Source organism: Sciurus vulgaris (genome assembly GCF_902686455.1).
Source record: "Sciurus vulgaris genome assembly, chromosome: 7".
NCBI lineage: Eukaryota > Metazoa > Chordata > Mammalia > Rodentia > Sciuridae > Sciurus > Sciurus vulgaris.
The window spans coordinates 144,293,171-144,317,132 of record NC_136467.1 but is presented as its reverse complement, the minus strand read 5'-3'; the positions used below and the strand labels follow the sequence as shown (position 1 = coordinate 144,317,132).

The 23,962-nt window shown below is 41.2% G+C and overlaps 1 long non-coding RNA gene across 1 annotated transcript in view; it reads right to left on the bottom strand.

Annotated features, from left to right (window-relative positions):
* Window positions 1–3,762: 3,762 nt before the first annotated feature.
* Window positions 3,763–23,962, bottom strand: part of LOC306664985 — a 42,671-nt gene continuing 22,471 nt past the window's right edge. The window contains exon 3 of the long non-coding RNA XR_013764883.1: window positions 3,763–3,848. This is a non-coding gene — a long non-coding RNA (uncharacterized lncRNA). The remainder of the gene's footprint in view (window positions 3,849–23,962) is intronic.

Genomic DNA, 23,962 nt, shown 5'->3' with positions numbered 1-23,962 from the left:
TAGAACAAACCCTCACTTCTGCGCTTCCTGTCCTTTCTCTGTAACCAAATGTTACTTAAGTAACTAGCTACCAGGGTGATGAATACCTGTTTAACCCTTGCACTGGATTCTGGGGAAGAAAGAAGATTCTAGAGACTCCAGGAAGCTGAACCTAGCCGGGTAGACAGACATAAATGCATATTTGCAACATTAAAGAGTGACCTGAGCTAGGGTCCCATCAGCCAAGCAGCGTGACCAGGCCCCACAGGGTCTCCGGCATGAACAGAGGCTGGTCTGCCCGTCCTCAGACATCTGTTTTCCTTTCACTTTCTTTCCTCCATCTTTCCCCTTAGTCTTCTCCCTCTCTTCTTCTTTGTGTCCTCTCTTCCTCCCATTCCTTTCTTTTTAAAGTACTGTGTACTCAAGAATACGAATAACCCAATCAACAAATGGGCTAAGAATATGAACAGACGCTTCACAGAAGATCTACAAGCAATCAGCAAACATACGAAAAAATGTTCGCCACTTTAGTAATAAGAGAAATGCAAATCAAAACTACACTAAGATTCCATCTCACCCCAATTAGAATGGCGATTATCAAGAATGCAAGCAACAATAGGTGTTGGCGAGGATGTGCGGAAAAAGGTAGATTCATACATTGCTGGTGGGGTTGCAAATTAGTGCAGCCACTCTGGAAAGCAGTGTGGAGATTCCTTAGAAAACTTGGAATGGAACCACCATTTGACCCAGCTATCCCACTCCTCGGCCTATACCCAAAGGACTTAAAATCAGCATACTACAGAGATACAGCCACATCAATGTTCATAGCTGCTCCATTCACAATAGCCAGACTGTGGAATCAACCTAGATGTCCTTCAATTGATGAATGGATAAAGAAACTGTGATATATATATATATATATATATATATATATATATATATATATATATACATTGTGTGTGTATATATATGTATATACACAATGGAATATTACTCAGCTATAAAGAATAATAAAATTATGGCATTTGCAGGCAAATGGATGAAATTGGAGAATATCATGCTAAGTGAGATAAGCCAATCTCAAAAAACCAAAGGACAAATGATCTCACTGATAAGTGGATGATGACACTTAAAAGGGGGTGGGAGGGGGGCAAGAATGGAGGAAGGAGGGACTGTATAGAGGGAAAAGAGGGGTGAGAGGGGTGGGGGGATGTAAAAAATAACAGAATAAATCAAACACCATTATCCTATGTAAATGTATGATTACGCAAATGGTATGCCTTTACTCCATGTACAAACAGAAACAACATGTATCCCATTTGTTTACAATTAAAATAAATTAAAATTTAAAAAATAAAATAAAAAATAAACTACTGTGTACTGAGGGAAAATTTCATTATTGGTTTGGTACAGTGGACAATATTGTACAAACCCAAAATAACCTCTATGGGTACATTCCAAACCAAAACAAAAAATTAAATGCAACCATGACCCCACATGATCCCCTGGAGTAAGAGAACCATCTCACAACCCAAAGGGCTCCAAGAAATGAGTCTCTACCAGTTGGGTGTCCAAATGCCCAAAGTGAGACCAGATGACCTGCTACTTAATTTTTATACTTTTAGTTCCAAAACAAAGGTTAAAACCCCACTTATTAGCGCCACTCCAAACTTGGGTCCTAATTCTTTCCACCTCAAGCTGTAGAGGTGAGCAGTAAGTAGACTCCAGGGTAATGTCTGTTGTCAGGCACTGTATGGAGCGCGCCTTACCCTCTCCATCACACAGAATCTCCTGTAAGAGGGCACGGCGGGCAGGCACTGCCTAACGGTGGAGATGCATTGTGAGAACTGCATTTTCGGGTGATTTTGTCACTGTGGGAGGGCCCTCGGTGCTTTTATAAAACCCCAATGGCCTGGGTCAATCTTTGGTGCAGCCTCTTGACGCAGTCAGGCATCCTGGTCAACTTGAGACGTGAGGCGGCTGCTGGTGAAATACGGCAAATATATTCTCAGTCTCAGATGAAGTCCATTCTAGAGTGACCATAGAAAGTACGCTGCAGTAAATGCATAGACCAGGGCAGTCACGAAGTACCCTATCAGGCATCCCGTACTACCCATAGTTAGACCACTGTGCTTTCTGTGATGGGCACTAGCACCACCACAAATACATGAGTCATGCATAGCATATGACATTAAGGTGACTATGTTATCACTGTACAGCAAGAAGTCCTCAGCTCCACTCTGACCTTGTGGCCCACTGTTTCTCCAGGGTCCTTAATTGACTTAAACTTCATTAGGCAACACGTGACCATATTATTAGTATTGTAGCCATTTTATAGATGAGGAAAACTGAGGAACAGCTCATTTAGGCAACTTACCCAGCTACATTCTTATCATCAGGACAGTGTATGTAAATATATGGCAAAAGGAATTCTGGATTAACCCAGTTTCTTCTCTGGAAAAATAAACAACAGAGATCTTTGTTGGAAGTTTTCAACAGACAGTTGGAGACAGCCAGTGATGGTTTCTAATTTATATTCCAACCTTTCCACCATTCGCCCTAGAGTCAACCTTATTCAAGAAAGCAGCAATCTTGTGATTTCAAGGAGTCTGGGGGAGTCCCCTCCACCGAAAGTATTCACTCCAGCCTCTCCAGAAACCTCTCTCTCTGTGCCCTTCGGGGTAAACATGAAAGTGATAATTCCATTTACAATAGTGGTCAGTTCATCTCTGCTCAGATGTCAGGCAAAGATCAACACCTTCCCTGAGAGCACACTCGGGCAGGAAGGGGGTTGAGAAACCTGGAGGACCTCCAAGAGGTCACATGGAGCAGAGAAGGCAGGTGGAGGAAGGGGACAAAACATCTCTAGCAATTAGAGAAATGCAAATCAAAACTACTCTAAGATTTCATCTCACCCCAGACTGGCAATTATCTGGAATACAAACAACAATAAATGTTGGTGAGGATGTGGGGATAAAGGTCCACTCATACATTGCTGGTGGGAATGCAAATTGGTGCAACCATTATGGAAAGCAGTATGGAGAATCCTCAGAAAACTTGGAATGGAACCACCATTTGACCCAGTTACTCCACTTCTCGGTTTATACCCAAAGGACTTAAAATCAGCATATTACAGTGATGCAGCCACATCCATGTTTATAGCAGTTCAACTTACAATAGCTAAATTATGGAACCAACCTAGGTGCCCTTCAACAGATGAATGGATTTAAAAAAGTGATATATACACGGTAGAATATTAGTCAGCCTTAAAGAATGAAATTATGGCACTTGCTGGTAAATGAATGGAACTAGAGAATATTATGTTAAGCAAAATAAGCCAATTCCCCAAAACCAAAGGCTGAATGTTTTCTCCAATTTGTGGATGCTAATTCACAGTGGGGATGGGGGCTAGGAAAGAATAGTTATTTTAGGTAGAGGAAATTGAAGGGAGGAGAGGTGTATGGGGATAGGAAGGATAGTAGAATGAGCCAGACATTGTCATCCTGTGTACATATATAACTATACAACCAATGGGATTCTACATCACGTACAACCAGAAGAATGAGAAATTATACTCCATTACATATGATGTATCAAAGTGCATTATACTGTCATGTGTAACTAATTAGAACAAATAACAAATTTAAAATGAAAAGACAAAGCTCTCCAACATCCACTGGTGCCAGCCCAGCTCCTTCTGCCTGGGCAGCCCTGGCGATTGTGGAAGCCTGCAGAATGCAGGAGTGACGGGGGCGTCCTCCAGCCTGGTATCCCTAACTAGCTCGGAGACAGGGCCTCCGCCGCTGTCCTCTTGTTGCCCATAGGATCACGAGGCCTCCGGGCCACTGCTCCTTTGCCATCAGCCTCTCCTGGGGTGGGAGACATGTAAATCATCAGGGTCAGATGACATGGGACAAGCCAAGCCACTGTTAACCTTCAAGGCCATGCAAAGCTCCTTCAGATGTTGGAATTCGCGTCCTCTACCCGATTACATCAAGCCCAGCTGATTCTTAAAACCTCCAATCATGTCTAGTGGTTAGGATTCCGAGGTTTCTCCCCGGGGCTAGTTAGGAATTGTCTTGTAATCACCAGTTCCCTGAAGGTGAAGGCTATTCCGAGGCTCCAACCTACTTCTGTTTTAAAATCCTGAAGCTCCCCTTGTTTCTGTGGAATTGGGCTATGTAGGGCGTGAAGAGGAAGCCAGTCCTGGAGACAAGCGATGAGTTAGAAAAGAACCCAGCAAATGAAAAATCACCTTCAGAGAGACAAAAGCACTGGAACAGGGTGGCGTCCAGAGCTCTCTTCTGTTTCTGTCACTGCTTAGATTTGAGCAGGAGAGAGGCGGAAAATCAGAACAGAGCGAAGAGAAACCAGGGAAAGCTTCGTAGCTGTGTAACCTTCTTCACATGCAGCCTAAGAGGTCTGCCTGCACCCCGGGGTGCTCAGGGCCCTGGTGACCCAACGGATGAGGCTCTTACTCCTCCTTTCCCCGCTTAGGATTAGAATCCCCTGACCTCATGTGATGGAAAGGGTGAACCTGGCAGCGTGGAGACCCTCAAACAATGTTCTAAAAGGAGAGGCATTTCCTAAATTCTTACAGGCAGGTGAGAGTGCCAAGTCTGCAGATTTTACAGTGAGGCACTTAGCACTAATCTGCTAAGTAATGCATGACAAGCAATGCAAACTTCCTATTCGTAAATCAAGAGCAGACTTGTACTGGGTCTTACTGAGGATGCCAATCCCATATTGAACAAAAACTAGAGATTCTCATCAGCAGTGCCCACACCCTATAGCAAAGGGAAATGTACAGATATTTAGAATTCTATTACTTTTATCTCAGTTGAATAGTTTTGATGGCTATAATTCTTACCTTTTGATGATAAATTACTCTTGTCTAGCTTCATTATTACTAATTGAGTTTGATGTAGTTACGGGATTGGTCCCAGAGTATACAGTGATGCATTTTTAAATAACATTTATTTTTGGCTTATAACTTCCCAGTCACCAACTAACTTGCGTCCCCGACTTTAGTGCCATAGCAGATATAAGCCCCCAACATGTATTTGAATGGCAAGCCCTCCAGGCGACACGTGCCAGCTGTTAATTCATTCCACTAAGTATCTTGCATGGTACTAGGAAAATAAATGTAAAGATACTCCAGGGTTAGTTTCCCGTTTGCATGACATGGCATAACTTGAACTCACATGTCTAAGCTCAGATGCTTTTCAAATTAAATGAATAAGGGATTTTTATGCAGTGCCAAAACATGTGACATATTTGACTTTGCTTCTCTTCAATCATATGACTGAAGTGGTTTTTTTTTTTTTTTTTCCAGTGGAAAGTGGGAATGGATAGGTGGGTCATGGGTGTTTTGCTACCTAACTGGGACCTGTTCTTAAAAAAAATTCAACTAAATAGAGTCCATCTGCAAATAACTGGGATAAAAATTGGAAGATTTATTTGAATAAACACTTTTATCCTTAAAAAACTGAGATTATAACCTTAAATCAGCATAGAAGAGATCATATTTTTAAAAAATCTGGTGCTTGATGTTGCTTAAAATAGACCCAAGGATTTTGGCTATCATGTGTCATGACACTTCTGACTATGTCCCTCCCGGTGATACTATCATTGTGATCATCACTAAAGCTCTGAAATGTTACTCCACATCCTCATCTTTTGAGGTTATTGCAGAGGAATATTGAGAGGGAAAAAAATCAGGCTTTAGCTTTAAATAATATTTTCAGTCTCACAAAAATAATGTCTGCTCATGTTCAAATTTTGGGAAAATCCAGCAAAACCTAAAGACAAAAATATTAGTGGCCAGTCATTTCGCCTCTCCCCTTCGATATATAGGAATATTTCATCTGAGTCCTTAATTTAAACAGACTTAGGTATAAATATAGTTTTTATTATAAAATTAGAATCATTTTGTACATGCTGTTTTTTTAAGAGGCTTTTCCTGAGTAATATATCAAGAACATTTCCCCAGGTTATTAGATGCTATTTTCGTACAACATCATTTTTATGGCTACGAAATAAAATAAACTACCATATAAATATATCAGAGCTCATTTAAACAATGCTCTTGGGTGCAGGATCTTGTTGTTATAAAAACAGTGTCATGTCATCCTGGTAACTAAATCTTTCCCTTCTTCCAAATTCTTTTTTTATGGTTAAATCTAGGAGTGGAGTCATTGGGTTGAAGGTCATGATCATTTACCAAGTATTTGAAACATATAGTCAAACGTCCTTCAGAAAGGAAATCTGACCTTTTTGTGCTTTCAAGAGAAATATAGGATGTTGAGTGGCAGAAAGCCCAGTTTCCTGCCTCTGCTGGAAATTCTGCCCTATGATCAGAGTGAGAATTAGCTGCCTGCTTTATGAAGGCAATTCCAAATAGTCCTGCCATGACCTTGAACTATAAAGACTGCCTTTACTTTATACCCATTGTTGGAACTCTATACAGTGGGAAGAGTACAGGGCTTGGAAACTGGATGTGTGAGTTCAAGTCTTAAGCCATGCACCAATCAATGACAATAATGGGCAGATAATCCAATGTCTATGGGCTTTGTTTCCTCATCTGTGAAATGAAGGACTCATTGTAGATGGTCTCTCTTTCAACTCAAAAGTTCCACTCTGTTGTGTGTTTTAGACAATCCATCAATCCAGTCACCAGGCACATACCCATCTGTGGTCTCAGTTTCTGCAAAAATAACAAATCTAGTTTCCCTCAGATTTCTTGACCCCAAGAGAAGACTCAAGATGACGTTCAAGAAAAGGGATGTTCCATATTTCACAAATGTCACATGAATTTTATCACCTCCAATTGGTGATTTTCACAAATAACCAAAGACTTTTGAATGCTCATGTTAAAAATGACAGTATGCCCTGTTTGGAGCTCGTTGGACAGGGGAACTCTGGAAGTTACTGCATGCAAACAGGACATTTCACACAATCCTTCAGTGTTGTGACCCAGAACAAGGTGAGAAACAGAATCCCTTTAAGGGCAGAAACTGATTCCAAGTCACCACTCACTTGCTCACCCTGTACAGAGACATCATGTTCTTTAGTTTTGCAACTGGGAAGCCCAGAAGCGATATAGCCCCATTAACCAGATTGAAGAGGCAGCTTGATGGAGTGAATATGAGCGGAAATCAACTTTTAGTGTTTCCTATCTGCATCAATTAATTGTTCTCACCTACTAAAATTTTCTCTGGGATGGATGAGGATAAAGTTGTATCTTGCTCAGGATTCATCTCTAGAGTAGTTCTTCAGATCTCATGTGACTTGTTCTGCACTTGGACTTTTTAGGTTAGGAGGAGGAGAAAATTATTTAAATTTCTTTCCATCCTGAGAATTATTGTTTATTTATTGAGAGTGTACTATGTGACAGAGAGTAGACCAAACATGTATTAGCCAACTTAGTCATTAAAATAACTCTGTTCCAGTTTCGATTATCCTAACTTTAAAGATAAGAGAACTGAACAGAAAGTGGCTAATTTTCCCAAAGTCACTATTAGAGGATGGTAGAATTCTGATATGAAGTCAAGTCTGACAGCAAAGGCAATGTTCAGTTTATTAGGATTTTTAAAGGGACTTAAGAGGAGAAAAGGACCAAAGGTCCCCAGGTAGAAGATATTGGTGTCTGGATGAAATTGACTACATTTCATTTCCTCAGGAATAAGAGGTCTGTAATGCTTATTCCTCTGATTTATCTGTGTGGATATCTTGGACTGCTTCAACCAGATCTTAGACTCCATTTCTATATTAGTGCAAAAATAATTTAAACATTTTCGACCACTGAGCCACATCCTCAGCCCTATTTTGTAATTTATTTAGAGACAGGATGCTCGGTGAGTTGCTTTTTGAGTTGCTCAGTGCCTCGCTTTTGCTGAGACTGGTTTTGAACTCGTGATCCTCCTGCCTCAGCCTCCCAAGCCACAGGATTACAGGTGTGCATCTCTGTGCCTGGCTATTTTAAACATTTAACCCTAAGAATGACATCTGGTTCTTTAGCTCACTATTTCTTCACGTCGACCTCTGTGTACTACTAGAAATAAATTTCATGTTGTGCTCTGTGCACATACCCCCTCATGTTTACATGAAACGAAATTTCACAAAGCACTGCTTCATTTTACTCAGAATGCATGCTATTTCCTATTCTGTTCTATATTATTTCATTATAAAATGAAATTTATGATTCAATAAGATGATTTGTGATCTCATAATGTGACCCGTACTTCAACACACACTGCTAGTGATAAGGAATTTGGTGACTTGCTCTGGGGTCCATGAGTGACTCCTTCATCATCTTCACTTTCCTCTCCACCTCCCCCACCCTGATGCTTACCCACCAAGAGCGGAACCCAGTGCTTCAGATCAAATATTTTAATTTCTCAAAACCCTCCTTCGTTTCTTATTCCAAGGGAAGTCTGCCCTCTAATGATGCAAAAGCACCATTGATTTCAAAGACTTATCTCTTAGAAAATGAACGAAAAGGGAAATAATGAATGTAAAAGGGTGAAACAGGACCTCAGAGTTCACTTGGCCTGAACTACTTATTTAAAAGTAAGGGAAACCAAGATGCAGAGAGGCATCTGCCACCACAGTCCTAAGTGGAGTGTCCGCAGGTGAGAGAGGGGCAATGTTTGCATTCCCCCGTGGACCCCGCAGGCTGCTCTGCGGGACTCAGAACCACGCTGAAGCAGCTGCACAGAGCCGTGTGAAGTGAGAGAGCCATGTGCCAAGACTCGTGTTGAATAATGGAAACCAATATGAATCCGCAGTTTCAGAAAGATCCATACATTTGGACTCAGAGAAAGAGCAGGAGGATAACTATAACCTTGGTTCTGAATATCTTGACTAGCATTATACCAGAAAATTCTAAGGAACTCTAAGAAGTAAGCTAATAGCTTATTGTGCAAACAGTAACAGAACATCCACTTTGTATCCTTTGACGAGGAAGGGCTGAAGGAGGGGCAGAGGGGAAGAGCCTGATTTCCCATATCTGTCCACTACATGCTGCTACGATCCCTTGCCCCTTTCCTAGCTCTCTACTGTATTGATCAAACTGTGTCATGCGTGTTAAGCCCTCAGAAGGCTCCAGATGACTGCATGCTTTTGTATCATGGCAGCAACTAAGTTTATAATATTAACCATCCTTATGTCTCTGGTGCCTTTGTAATTATTTCTGGTGAATGAATGAATGAGAAGTAAACAAACACTTAAATTTGTCTCCATTGTGCTGGGCATATCTGGAAAAGAACCTTCGCTTGCCTTGTTTCCTATCCATCTTAAAATCCAACTTAAACATCATCTTTGGTTTAAATGAATCCTCAGTTGCTCTGAAGGCATGCAGAATTGTTCAATTGCGCTCCCTTTCTACTTGATGTAAGCCTTGCTTATAGGCATTAGGTTTTCCAGGGATTTTTGACTTTTAATGTTCTAGCTGTTAATGTAGCAAAGAAAAACTGACATGGTGAATGCTCAGTCTGGATGCAAATTCAGAAGAACTTGGTCTCTGACCTAGAGCACTCAGAATCCTGCCCCAGTCTCTTATTACCCATTTTTGTCAAGGTCACTGAGTTGCCAGGTACCTGAGGAGGACACCAAGGAGAATAGCTTTTATGTTTGTATGTATATATGCGTGAGGACATAATGGAAGGAACAACCCTAGGTCTGCCCCTCAAAAACATTGAAAATTATAAAAATTCTCCTGGGATCCACTGAGCTGTTCTTACTCATGATTAGACCACATGTGATTGGACTCTCTTGAGACATATTTTAATCAACTGCTATTCTAACAGTAGGTAGAGAGACATAAAGGCATCTCTTAATTATTCCTGGGAAGGGACACTTGGTACAATTCCTGTGAAACTAATTAAACCAAAAAGCATTCCACTCCATCATCTACAGTAAATATTGCCTCGAGTGGCCTTTGCACAGGGAGAACTAATCTGTCCCTCCTCCCTGATAGAGCTTTAGAAAGGCCAAAGGAATTTGGTATTATCAATGTGCTGGTTTATCAGATATGAATTCATTTGTTTTTCTCAAAACCACTTATCAGCAAGAACAGAGCTGGCTGGCCCAAGTGTGAATTGTGCTCCAAATACCCTTTCTGAGTTCCCCAGGGCACAAGAATTTTTTATCTCCCAGTTTGTTTCCCCTGTTTGTTTGTGTTTTTTTAACCTCTTACCAATTGAGGTGGCTTTCTGGGTCAGGGTCCCTGAAAAGACACCAGGAATGAACGCTGCTGAAGGAAACGCCCAGCTCAGGCTGTCTGCCTGCCACAGGGTTAGGATTTCAGCTCTGATAGGAAAGCTCTGGGCAGTTGGAAGTAAGATGAATTGCCTGGAGATGGCTCCTGGGGTGAGCCTGGACCCTTCTCCACGCTGCCATTTTTTCTGTCTACCGGGACACAATGGAAGATGTCCAACATGAAAGTAGGACTCAGGCCTGGCATCCCTGCATGCTCAGCTGACATGTTGGAAAAGGGAAAGGACTTCCTTCAGCTGATCCCATTGCCTGCCTCTTCCCGCCTTGAGGACATCAGTGCATCCCACACTGGGCTGATGCGGAGCAGCCTCGCGAGGGCCTGGTCTTCCCAGTCTTTGATCTTTGATGTCTGACATTGATTCATCTTGTCCTTTGTTTTCCAAACAAACTCTCGTTGTACATCTTTCTATCCTCAGAGTTTATCTATGGAAGGTTTGACATCTCTCTCCTTCACATGGATGTATGTGGAAGGCTTACTTCAGACAGGTCTGTTTCCCATCTCTTGAACAGAAACCAAGCCAAAACTACTTAAAGGAAAATACCATCACGTGTTCAGAAATCCCTCTAAGAGTGAAAGGAATGCCAACTGGGACTACTTACTAGAAATATTTAATGGTTCTAGGAGAAGTAAAAGTCCTTCATTTTTGTGGGCTTTGCTTTGGATCCATGTTTCTTTCAGCATTGGTAAGACCTATATCTGCACATACCTAACGTATCTCGTGTGATGGGGAGTCCGAAATTGAACCTGAGATGGGGTTCTTAGAAATTTCTTGTAACTCACAGAAAGTCTTTGTTTCTAGGGTAGCAGTGGGTGGTTTGTAGCAACAGTGTTGGTAAGGATCTTAAAACTATAAGGCAATCTGTGAGTCCATGGCTAGACTCATACTATCTAAGCAAGTTTGTTCAGCCTCTCTTATGAAACTTCCCAAGGAAGTGACTTCACAACCCTCCTTAATAAGTTCATACAGCTGTATGGCGTCTGAGGACAGCAGCCCGGCAAGGAAGTCAAAGTCTGGGTCAAGACTAACAAATCCAACAGCTGTTTGGGAGAGAGCTATGTCCAGAGGTGAGCCTGAGCCAGCAGTCGAGAGCCCAGGTAGTCAAGGTGAAAGACCCACAGTACAGGTTTCACCAGGGGTCAGAGCAAGGAAGGAGCAAGGGGTCCCAGGAGGTCACTCGTGGAATCTGAGGTCTGGGTAGGGCAAATGCTGGAGAGCTAAGGATACAGACCAATAAAAGTCCCTACGAGTGGATAACCATGTTGTAAACCTGAGTCTTAGAGAAGAGCCCATCACCATTGGGAGTTGGTTTTATGTCCTTGTTGAAGGCCTTGGGTTAGGATGGGCAGGTGAGGCCATTCAGAATGGTCCAACTGAACCAGCAGAAGCAGGACAAAGCCCCTGACTTTAAATATACTTCAAACACAAGACCTCAGCAGAAGTGGGAAAGCCACTTCCCTTTGTCAGCCCTCGCATGAAGACAGGCTCCTCCATTTCCATTCCCCTCAGCTATGGAGTCATGTTGAGCTTGGATTATTCTAAATGGCTTCAGTCCAAGGGCATGACATCCTATGACTCTACTGAGCTGATGAGGCTCAAGAACTCAGCAGGGAAAAACTCGCAAGCTCCCTGAGCAGAAGCAAAGCTCCCACCTACCCTCACATTGAATTCTGAACAGATTCTTCTTCCTAAAGTTCACTGTAAGATAAATTAAATTTCCAGTGAGGGCTAATGTGTCTCCTTGGCAAACACAGTAGAATTGAAATAGTTTATTCTTACTCAAAAGTTGAGACACTGTGCTCAAACACTAGGGAAAGCAAGCATCTTATAATCCACATTGAAAATGCTCTGATAATTCTCTGCATTGCCATAAATTAGATTGGTTATTTATTGTCTCTTGATGCTACCAAAATTTCTGCATGTGGTCTTCGTTCATTTTAACAGTTACTAAATTTAAAGAGCTCATAGTTATTTTCTGTATATTTTGATGGAAAGAAAGGCAACACTGATGTCTGACGTCCTAAGTATGAAGTATTAGGAGTAGGTCGACTTTCCCTTATGGTTTTTAAAGAACTCGAGAACATTTTAGAAATTTTCTGCATGACTCTTGATGAGCCCTTGGAAAATAGGTCTAATTGGCATCACTGTAGTTTTCTGGTGACCAGTTTGTCAGGATTTCGGCTGATGGGAAAATGCTGGGCGATTGGAAGTGAGATGAGCTGCCTGGAGGCGGTGCCCAGAACTGAGTATCGGGGACCCTTCTGCATCCTGCTATTGTTTTCTTTCTCTGCCTGGGCACAGTGGGCAATGTCCAATCTGAAAGGCAGCGCCGGGTGCCAGGTAGACGTAGCTAGAATTAACTGCCATACCTTCATTCACACCTGGGGCACTTCCATGTCAGGCACTGCTGTCCCTGTGTGTCCCTAACTTGGATCCCTAGCATCCTGCCTGGAATCCACAAGCCTCTGGTGACTGAATGAATTCTATAGCTACACAGTTCGCTGCTGCCCACTGGATAAAGCTAAGCCCCTTTCTTTGGCATTCTAGACCTTCTAGTCTCACTCCAGGCTCCTCTCTGGCTTCCTAGTCCTGCCCTTTATTTTCTTTCCTCTGCTAAACTGATCCCTACTATCCTGAGAACCCACCTGAACACCTTCCTCTCAGGGTTCCTAACTGGATTCTAAAATGATCCGGTTAGGAATACGCCTTCAACTTCTCCAGTGATTGAACTCTAACTCAGAGTCAGTGATTGAACTAGAGTTTCCTCCAGGAGGCCTCTCTGCTGTCCTTCCCTAGAACTGACCCGTGCCACCTGCTTGGCACTATTCCATGGGCGTGTCTTCACTTGGTGGCGTTTTGTTTCCACACTTATATTTTAAGGTTCTAAGGTACAGAGAGCATGCCTTTGATCCTCATTGTTAATTCAATCTTTGATTTATTGGTTGATTCAGTCTTTTAACTAAGGAATACTTTCTGAGCACCTACCATGTGCAAACACAAAGTTACCAAGGAAGGAAAATGAATTAGACATAGCCCTTACTTTCAAGGGTCTGAAAGTTAGCAAGAAAATTTCCACATAAATTCAAATACCATATTTTACCATATAATCATTGCCACTGCATTCATGTGTATTCAAAGCATTTTGTGCCTCCAGTCACCAAAAGCAGTTTAGTAATAAACAATTTTTAAGTAATACTGGCACAATTAAAAAATTTTTACATATGGTTGTACCCCACTTCCTTGCAAAACTATTTGGCATAAAATCTGCAAAGATTATGCATTGAAATATGATAACTAATTATTGATTATTATCGAAAGCCATATTCATCATAAACAGAATTTAGAGGTATTTTTAATTTAGAGGAATTTAGAGGTATTTTAGAGAATCCTGAAGGCATAAATACATTTTTAAAACCTAATACATGCACAATGTCATAAAAGTTGAATTTATGCCAACTCATCAAGGCTGTCCAAATAAAGTTAGTGTATATCCTATAACTGATGATTCTACCTGAGAAAAACCAAAAAAAAAAAAAAAAGTGATGCTAATTATTCAATAGGCCATTATAACTCGATTTTTCTATAAGAGCTGCTGAAAATAAGATGCTGTGTATCTGCTTAGGGCCAAAGGAAAGAAGCTGGTTGGTTCTTTTCCATTTTCTTTTTAGTATTTCAGTTGTGTCTTAGAACACTGTCCCACAAGTTGTACCGTCAGTTGATGATAATTAATGCATGACCTGTTTTCTGAAGGCCCTCCTTATGGATGAGAGTGTCCCCAATGGAGCAGAGGAAGGAACAGAGTCACCATCATCTCTGTGACTTCTTGCTTCCTCCATTACTTTTAGGTCAGAATTAGATTGATCCAGAAGAGAAAGAAATACCTGTGCTATTTAATTATTTTAATGTCAAAATTTTCTCTGATGTTTTATAATTGTTTTGACTATCTTTCGATAAAAGATCTTTATCTTCTGCCGGTAAAACTCTGTCCTACAATCACCTCCTCAGTTCTTTGCCTTTCAAAAAGATGGACAGATTATTTTGTAAGAATTGGTTCCCACATGTTCCCTGCTTCTTAAAATTGGCATTACCTAGACTGTATCTCTACAATCACCCAAAAGTATCTTCTTGTTTCAGTGCATTTTCTCAATCACGTTGTTCACTGGATTACATCCATGGCACCTCTGGAATTTAATTTTTCTAAGATCTAGGACTTCTAGGACTACCTGAGTGAGTTTCCATCTAGTTACTTTCTGTTATGGTTTAGACATAAGGAGTTCCACAAAAGTTCATATGTGAGACAGTGTAAGAATTCGCAGAGGTTAAATGACTGGATTATACGAGCCTTAACCTAGCAATGCATTAGTCCACTGATATGAATTAACTGGGCAATAACTATAGGCAGCAGGGTGTGGCTGGCAGAAGTAGGTGCTGGGAGCATGACTTTGAGGTTATATTTTGTCCCTGATAAATAGAGCTCTTTGTGTTTCCTGATTGTCATATTCTAAGCTGCTTCCCCCCTCTACACCCTTCAACCATGATGTTCTGCCTCCCCTCTGATCCAGAACCAGGGAGTCTGCCAACCATGGACTGAAACTTTGAAACCAGGGGCCAAAATAAATTTTTTCTTCTTTATGTTGTTCTTGTCAGGTCTTTTGGTTAGAGTAGTAAAAAAACTGACTAAAACAGAAATTAGTACTGAGAGGTGGTAATTGCTATGACTAACCTGACCTTGTGGGGGTTGGTGGGGTATGAAAAGTTAGAGATGCAAGCTGAAAAGCTTTAGAGTATTTTAAGTTGAGCTTAATGGGAAATTCTGGTGAGAGCTCTCAAAACCAACAAGAGTGTAAACAGTTAAAACTGGGCTTATGAGATTTCAGAGGAGTGAGCCTTTACTGGAAATTAAAATAGAAGCCATTCATGTTATGTCCTGGCAAAGAATTTGGCTACATTTTTTGCCCATGTCCTGAGACTATCTGTGAGTCTGAATTTAAAGGAGATATACGAATTAATCTGGTGGAGAAAGTTTCAAGGCAACACAACATTCAAGCAATAGAATGGATATTGCTGGCATCTTTTAGTCAAATTTACCCAGATAATAAGGACAAGAAAACAGAGAAGAAATATATGAAAATTTTGAAGTTTAGCCAGTAAAGTGCAAGTAAAATTGGGGCTAAGGAAGGTGTGGTTGTTAAAGAGATTACAGTCAATAAAGAAATGCTAAGTACTTTATCCAGAAACAATAGGAAAGAAGGCTTGAGGTCATCTCAGGAATTGGAAAGATCACACTCATATCATGCTGAAGGAAGTAAAAGTAAAAATTTCTTTGAGAAGAGACCATGGGAGTACCCAGCTTGCATAGGAGGACCTAGGCAATTATTTCACCATGCTCAGGCACTCAGAGGTTTCTGCAAGTCAGGGTCTCAGGAGTCTTGGCTACTGTTTGAGATGGTGGTGGGCCTTGACATCAACCATGTGGTGCTGGTTCTGTAGGAATGCAGGATGCTGGAGTTAGGGGGACATGGAGACTTCCACCAAGACTTCAAAGGAAGGCCTGGAAGGCTTGGAAAAGTATGGCAGGACCAGAGTCCTTGTGGGCTGCCCCTGAGATGGTGATGCATGAAGACATGAGAAGGAAATTAAGATGCAGTGAATACCCCCAAGATTAAGAGATACCAGTCATGTGGGAGGTCTGCCTATGAAAGCTGCAGGAATTGAGCAGAAACAAGAGAGAGGCCATGTGGATTGCAGCCATCAAGGTCCTAGGGGAAGAGCTACACAAACCCTTTGTAGGGAACATCAAGTTTCCATGTGCCCCAGATGCTGGACATGGAGCTATAGGAATTTGCCCAGCTGAATTTTGGTCTTATGTTGGTTGCATTCCTTCTTTCTATGTCCCTATTTCTCCCATGTTGAATGGAAATGTTTAATCTTTGCCAGTACATTATATATATATATATATATATATATATATATATATATATATATATATATATAAATTTCTTTTGATCTGTGTAAGGGAAAAACATCTAAGAGTATGCCTTGAGTCTCAGATGAGATTTTTGACTTGGACTTTTGGGCAATGTTGGAACTGTTAAGACTATGGGGACTCTTGGACATGGACTAAATGGATTTTGCACTATGAGATGGATGTGAGATCTTAGGTGCCAGGGGCAGAATATTATAATTTAGATATGAGAAGTCCCTCAAAAGTTCATGTGGGAAACAATGCAATAATTCTCAAGGAGAAACAATTGGGTTATGAGAGCTTTACCCTAATCAGTGCATTAATGCACTGCTATGAACAAAGAGGGTGGTAACCATAGGCAGTTAAGGTGTGGCTGGAAAAAGTAGGTCACTATGAGCATGACTTTGGGGTTTGCATTTTGTCCCTGGTGAACAGAGCACTCTCTGTTTCCTGGTTGCCACGTCCTGAGCTGCATTTGTCTACCACATACTTCTGCTGTGATGTTATTCCCCACCTTGGACCCAGAGCTATGCAGTCAACCAATCATAGACTGGATCCCTGAAACTATGAGCCAAAATAAACTTTTCCTCCTCTATATTGTTCTTGCCAGGTCTTTTGATTACAGCGACACAAAGCTAACTGAAATGCTTTTCTATGCCATAAAGACCAATAAAATCATTTCTTTGAACATGTGTTATTTTTAATTCTGCATGCTCAAACTTATTCTAAGAATATTCTACAGTCTTTTTCATATTCTAAAAAATAAATGTATCAAAAGAGAATTCCACTAAAAACATTTTCTGAAAATTTAAATTCAATATTTTACATGTGGAAAGTCCAAAATATTTCTACTGAAATCATTTGCCCTTTACTCAAATATGTTGCAGATGCATCAGCATGATACTATTGAACCCTTCCAAAAAGTCCTGGTGCTTGGGTAAATCAAACCTCCCTTTTTTATATAAAACTAAAATAGTTAATTTGCATAGCACTATAATACCATGCCATTAGTTTGTTCATTCATTTATTTATTCAACTAATATTTATTAAGCCCTCATGCTGTGCCAGGTAGAGTTCAGCCAGTGTACACAAGAAATAAACAAAATTGTCTGTGGAACTTGTATTCTGCTGGAAGGTGACAGGCCTAAGATGGTTAATGAAATAGCATATTAGATGCAAATAAATGCCCAGGGGATGCATGAAACAAGGGAAAAGGAGTGGATCTAGTGGCCAAACAAGGGCTTGATAAGAAGACAATAGTGAGAAAAGATCCAAGTAGATCAGCAGGTCAACCCTGTGAAGGTCTGTGCAGGAAGGAGTGGTCTGGATGTAGCTGAAGAGTATTTGAAGAAGAAGGAAGCCAGGGAGGAACAAACAGTCCCTAAGTTATGGAGAATTGTAGGTGAGGAGGTTGGGAGTGAGGGGGATGGGAACAGGCCCTGCCAGGCGGGCTTCCAGGACTTTGTTGGGATGCTGAGATCAGAGAGCAGCAGGAGGCGCAGGGTCAGATAGAATAAGCCCAGACTTAGTTTCATGGTGTGGATGCTCCTCTACTTACAATGGAGTTACATCCTGATAAATCCATCGTAAGTTGAAAATACCAAAAATCAATGATATATTTAATTGCCTCACTTCCTGAATATCCTGGCTTAGCAACAAAGAGCAGGGAAGCATCAGTTGTTTGCCCTTGTGATCCTGACTGCGGGGCTGCCTGGCAGCTGCTGACCCAGGAGGGTGGGGCCACGTGTCACCAGCCCGGGGAAAGACCCAAATCCCAAACTCCATGTGTTGCTTCTACTGAATGCATATTGCTTTCACCCCATCTTCAAGTAAAAAGTCAGAAGTCAAAGCACCTGAAGGTGGGGACTGTATTAGTCAGATGAAGTTGGCCGGCTACATTTCCATTTTTAAAGAGGAAAACCTGAATAGACGATATCATTGAAATTAGAAGAATTTCTAAACATTAAGGAACAGTAAGAAAGTTAATTTCTTCTCACCTCGTGTAACAATTTAAAATTTTTATGAATACAAGTTTAAGAACATGCTGCCCTTTCTTTTTTAATTATTTGTTTATTTTTTAATTTTTACAGACTGCGTTTTGAGTCATTGTACACAACTGGGGTACATCATTTCTTTTCTATGCTTGTGCACAATGTAGATTCTTACCACTCCAGAATCTTGTCTGATCATGTGTTTCTTTTGACACAAAACTATTGAAAAAATGCACATATATATCATCATACATGAATCATATATTTATATTTATAACACCTATGTTATGTGTTATAAGCCAAAATTTTAAAGGGATAAAAATAAAAGTGAAATATATTTTAAAGTAGTTTCTTTTTCTTATTTTTGGGTATTATTTTGTTAATGGTTTATTTTCTGTTCATTAATGGTACGAAAATAGGTTTTAGCTCCCACTTAAAATGCTCTTCATGATGTCTAGGATTCTTGGTTTTTAAATGTCTTGCTAATTCTGGTGACTGACATCTTGAAGCACCAATTCATATCCTCCAATGAGAGCCATTCTTAATGATTTAAAACCATGTGTCAAACAGTATTTTCCACTATTTTGAATTTTTTATTATTCAGACTTCTCATCTTATATATCTCATATCATATTAAATATTTCCACTTCTGCCTCCTAAATTGGTTGATGGGAGCATAGAAGGGTACAGAAGAGCAAGCTCCACCATTCCTCCTTCCCTCAGCATCATTAGTGTTAGCTTATCAATCTCTCTGCAGCCACTTAAAGGTTTGATGAGATTTGATTTGGTAATGCCGGATAATACAATCTGCAATACACTCCATTAGGCAAACACAAACGACAAAGGTGTCACTATGCTGACAACCAGCCACCGGTGGCTGCCAAGCCTCTGGCAGGCCCTTTCCTTGGGATCCCCCCTAGACCCTGCATGATATGCACCATTTCTCAATCAGACCAAGGGTAACAAAGATATAAAGAGCTATGACTTCTCTTTGGATGGAAAAATGAGCATAAATAGGTACTCAATGTTTTCCCCTTCTCCTGCTAAAGGATTACCCTGCTCAACAATCAGAGTGAGACACCCCACCTGCAGCCCTTTCCATGGAGCAAGAAACCATCCCGAGGCACAAAGCTGATCACTACAAAGCTTTCACTACAGGGATGGAGATCACTTCCTTTGGTGTAATCACAGAGCACGGTGTCTAAGGAGAGGATGATAATAAAAATCAGTTGTCTAAAAAAGAAAGAAAAACATGCCTACCATATCAGTTGGGAGATGAATGGGTGAAAGAACAGCTCTCAGAGTAATGCAAGGGTCCAGTGGAAGAGCCAGTTGGTCAGTGCAGGGAAAACATGAGGAGGAACAGAAGGACGTAAAGATCCCAGGGCCCAAGTGACGTCACCACCCAGAAGTCAGGCCTTCCCTGGCGTTTGCAGGACCAAGCAGCCTAAGAAGGAGAAGGTGGCCAGACATGCTGAGGCTGAGGGTTGCAGCCCAGACATGGAGCAGAACAAAGCTCCTGGAACAGGGGACCCTCCTGAACATCCCAGGCCTGACTCCTAACAGGCAGAGAGACACTAGGTGACAGGACTGGGTTTGGGGCTCTCACTTCAGTGCAGAGCACTGGGTGGCATTACCTTCCCAGATTCCCCCTCAGGAAACCAGCCTGGAGACTGGAGAACTTGTGACCATTAAAAAATGGAAACCAAAGTGGTGAACACACAGGACTCACAGCAGGACCTCTTTTGTTCACTTAGGAACAAAAGAATGGGATGTCATCCATCCTCTACACGGAGCAGGGAAGAAAAGCACCAGCCTAGAAGGTGCAAGAGAATGCCAACTCAGGGCTGGCTGTGGTGAGCAGTGCAGAGGCGAGCAGAAGGGCCAGACACAACAGGAAGGGCAGGAAGAAGAACGGACACCCCCCCAGGAAGGTTCACTAAGGAGCCTGGGCTTCCAGGGAATGTACTGGTGGGTGTAAGCCACAGATTTCTGCTTTACTGCTTCTATTTAACTCGATCCCATTGTACTTTAGGCTTTGTGGCTCCGAAAACTTCTAGAATAACAGTATTCGACAAAGTAAGTTTCTGTGGTTATCCTGGAGGATGAGCTAGTGGAAAAACTTAGTAAGTAGGTGAGCGTCTCTCTCCTTCTTAATTTAAATTTTGTGGGGGATAGATGATACCTTGTAGTCTAAGCTACATTTGAAACCATAGAGACAGTCAAGCCCAGTGGTTAGATGCATGTGTCTTGGGTCCAGCAGTCCTATGTTCAACTCCAGTCACTAGCCCTGAAACTGAAGCTAAGGCAACATCAATCATCCCCTGTTCCTCAAGGGTAGAATGGAAATCCTAACAGTATATCTCTCTTAGAATAATTAGGAGGAATACATGATAATGTGCCTCTGGTAGAGTTACTCTGTTAGGCCTATGGAGCGTCTGGAGTGCCAATGTCTAAAAGGAAGCTTTCAGATAAGAGCACAGTTTTGACTACTGCAATCAGATTCCCTTCCGGGTTAAGGGCCACCCCAGGGAATCAGTGGAGCAGACCCACTGAGATAGGAAGTTGGGAAGTCCAATACCATGTCTGCTGAGTTCACACTCATTAGGCAGTCCCTTGTGATCATCTTCAGGGTAGTCCCCTAAAATACCACTGCTGTTTTCAACCCTTTCAGGTGAACCACTAGCAGGGAGGTGCTTCCATAGAACAGGAAATACAGAATGATCCCTGCCAGTCCCTGAATGGTACACGTTGGTGCATCTATCTTGTGTGTTTGGGGAGGAGGCTGGGTACAGGAGCACCATCTTTAATAACCTTCTTCTATACCTGGAGGGATCCAGTAATCTTAATCTATCACCAAGGTAAAATAGAAGAGGGACTTTTAACCTTCACAAGAATATTTTAAATTCTCTTAAGTAGGCCAACTGTTAACATAATTCACACAGTTATAAATTTCCAAGCACTGGATCAATACACCAGCAAACAGAGAAATTCCCTTTGGTGTACGAAATCTAAGCTAGCTCCCATTGTAGGTCAACTTTGTACAGTCCTTAAACTTTCAAGAAGTGGTAGTGTTTTTTTTCATGTATCTATCATAATTTATTTACATTTGTATTTTGACCTGAATATATATATTTTCTTCATTTCTTCATATATATTTCTTTCATTAGAGTGGAATAACATAACTTTTTTTCCTGGAGAACTTCATATCCTCTCATGGGGTACTATGCATGAAAGAACCAGGGGCCATTGCACAGACCCCAGGATAATTTAGCAGGTTCTTGACTTTCATACAGGTTGGAATAAAAGCAAAAATTTCCGCACTCTTTGCTAACATAAGTTTAAAAGGGATCCATTGGAAAATGCTTCTAGTCACACTGAACTCTTAAAGGTATAAGATGCTGTTGTACAAGGAACCCACGTTTCCTGTTAGCTTCTTTTCTGTGAATTCTCAGACCAATAAAATCAGAAATTTGTGTTTCTTAAATTTCCCCCAAGACAAAAGTATAGGTCCTGAAAGGAAGCAAGAGAGAGCTTATTAAAAAGTCATATTAAATTAAAAATATGCAATTCAGAAATGTCTTTTTGCCCAATTTTAGACAAAGGGACCCAGACAGGACCCAAACATCTCATTAGTGCCTGTCCCACTGTTATGCGTCATAAAAGTCTACTCTTTGTAACAAATGTCAGAGACATACCACTCGTGTTGTAATTTAATATGGATTCTTTTTTTATGTCCAAAGAATTACATTGACCAAAATGAGAGGTAAGCAACTCCATGAAAAGTAAGAAGATCAACATCATTTGAAATGCAGGTCTGCAGAAGTTTTATGTTCTGTAAAAATGTAAACAAAGCTAAGACCACAATGGGATCTCTGAAAGATACTGGTGCAGAGGATGAACTAGATAATGTGAAGCAAAGTTTTACTGTGGTCCTTCCAGATCCTCGCAAAGGTCATAAAGGGATCTAAACATTCATCATATTATTACTAGGCTAACACTCTCTTATATTGTGCATCTAAGAGTCTCTGTGTATTTATTGTCATCTCGGCTATGCCACAAATTTTCTGGGAGAGAGGCTGTGTCGATTCTTCTCTGGCAATTCCTTACTCGAGAGTCTAGAATAGTTTCAGATCACTGAGAAGGAATTAACAAGGGAATGATGTTCTGCTTCCAGGAACATGTTAGAAGAACCTGGTTTTTAAAAAAATGATGAATATTTTAAATCCACCTATTAATATGCATTTCTAGAGTTTGGTAAGCCTGAACTGATGTTTGATAAATACATGTCCTTCTACCAGTTAATTGAATAAATCAAAAGGATTTCCACCAGTCAGTGTATCATCATGAAAAGACCATGGGACTCCTCGATAGCAGCTTTGGATTCAAGTTCCAGCTCCAACAGGTGTCCTGTCAATCTCACCTTCCATGTTTCTGATGTGCTCACCTCTATAGGTGACAGGGATAATGTGACACAAGGTCGCTGTGATATTCACAAAGGCTGAAAGTGCGTAGGTGAGAGTGCTTGCATTCACTTCCTACTGCTGCTGGTTACAAATGAACAGAAACTTAGTGGATCAAATAACACACTTACTATCTTACAGTTCTGGAGGTCAGAAGTTCAAAGTGGGTCTTCAGAACCAAAAGCAGGCAGTTGGCAAGCTAGATTCCCTCTGGAGGCTCTAGGAAATAATCTGTTCCTTGTTTGTTCCAGCTTCTAGAAGTTTCCCAAATTCCTTGGCTGATGGCTGTATCCTTCCAACCTCTGTTCCAAAGTCATATCTCCTGCTGACTGTCCTACCTCCCTCTTATGAGGACCCTTATGATTACACTGAGCCTACTTGTGTGATCCAGGAGAATCTTCCCAACTCAAGTTCTTTAACTCTATCACACCTGTGAAGTCTTTCTGGACAGGTAAGGTAAAATATTTGCAAATTTCAAGGGTTAGGATGCACACATCTTTGGGAAACTCTTATCCTACTTACCTGTGATGGTTTAAATATGATGAGTCTCCCAAAACTCATGGGAGGCAATGCGGGAGTGTTCAGGGGTGAAATGATTGAGTTAGGAGAGTTGTAGCCTAATCAGTGAATTTATCCACTGATATGAATGAACTGGGAGAAAACTGTAGGCAGGTAGGATGTGGTTGAAGAAAGTAGGTCACAGGGGGCATGACTCTGGGGTTCATATTTTAATAGTGCCTTGATGAATGGGGCTTTCTCTTTTCTTCCCAGTTGCCATGTCCTGAGCTGCTTTCCTCCACCATGCCCTTCCACCATGATGTCCTGCCTCACCTTGGGCCCAGAGTTATAGAGTTGGCTGACCATGGGCTGAACCTCTGAAACAGTGAGCCAAAATAAATGTTTACTCCTCTGAGTTATTCTTGTCAGTTATTTTGGTCACAGTGACAAAAAGCTAACTAAAGCACTACCATAGTGTTACCTAAATGTTAACCTTTGTGAATGTACAAATTGTCCTAATACCATCCCACACAGAAATCCAAGAGAAATGTCTCATAATTAGGAGGAACTATTTCAAGGAATAGAAAACTGCCTCCGGGGTGGTTGTGCTGAGAACTGAAGTTACTGTTCCAGACAGAAAAGAAAAAATTCACCAAGGAACTCTATCATCATTTTGGACAAGCGGAATCCACATGTGAAAAATGATGATGAGAACAGCTAGATCCAAGAAGAAAACAAACTTTTAGAAAGGTGACCTCCTATCAAGTAGACAACTTACTTACCAAGAAA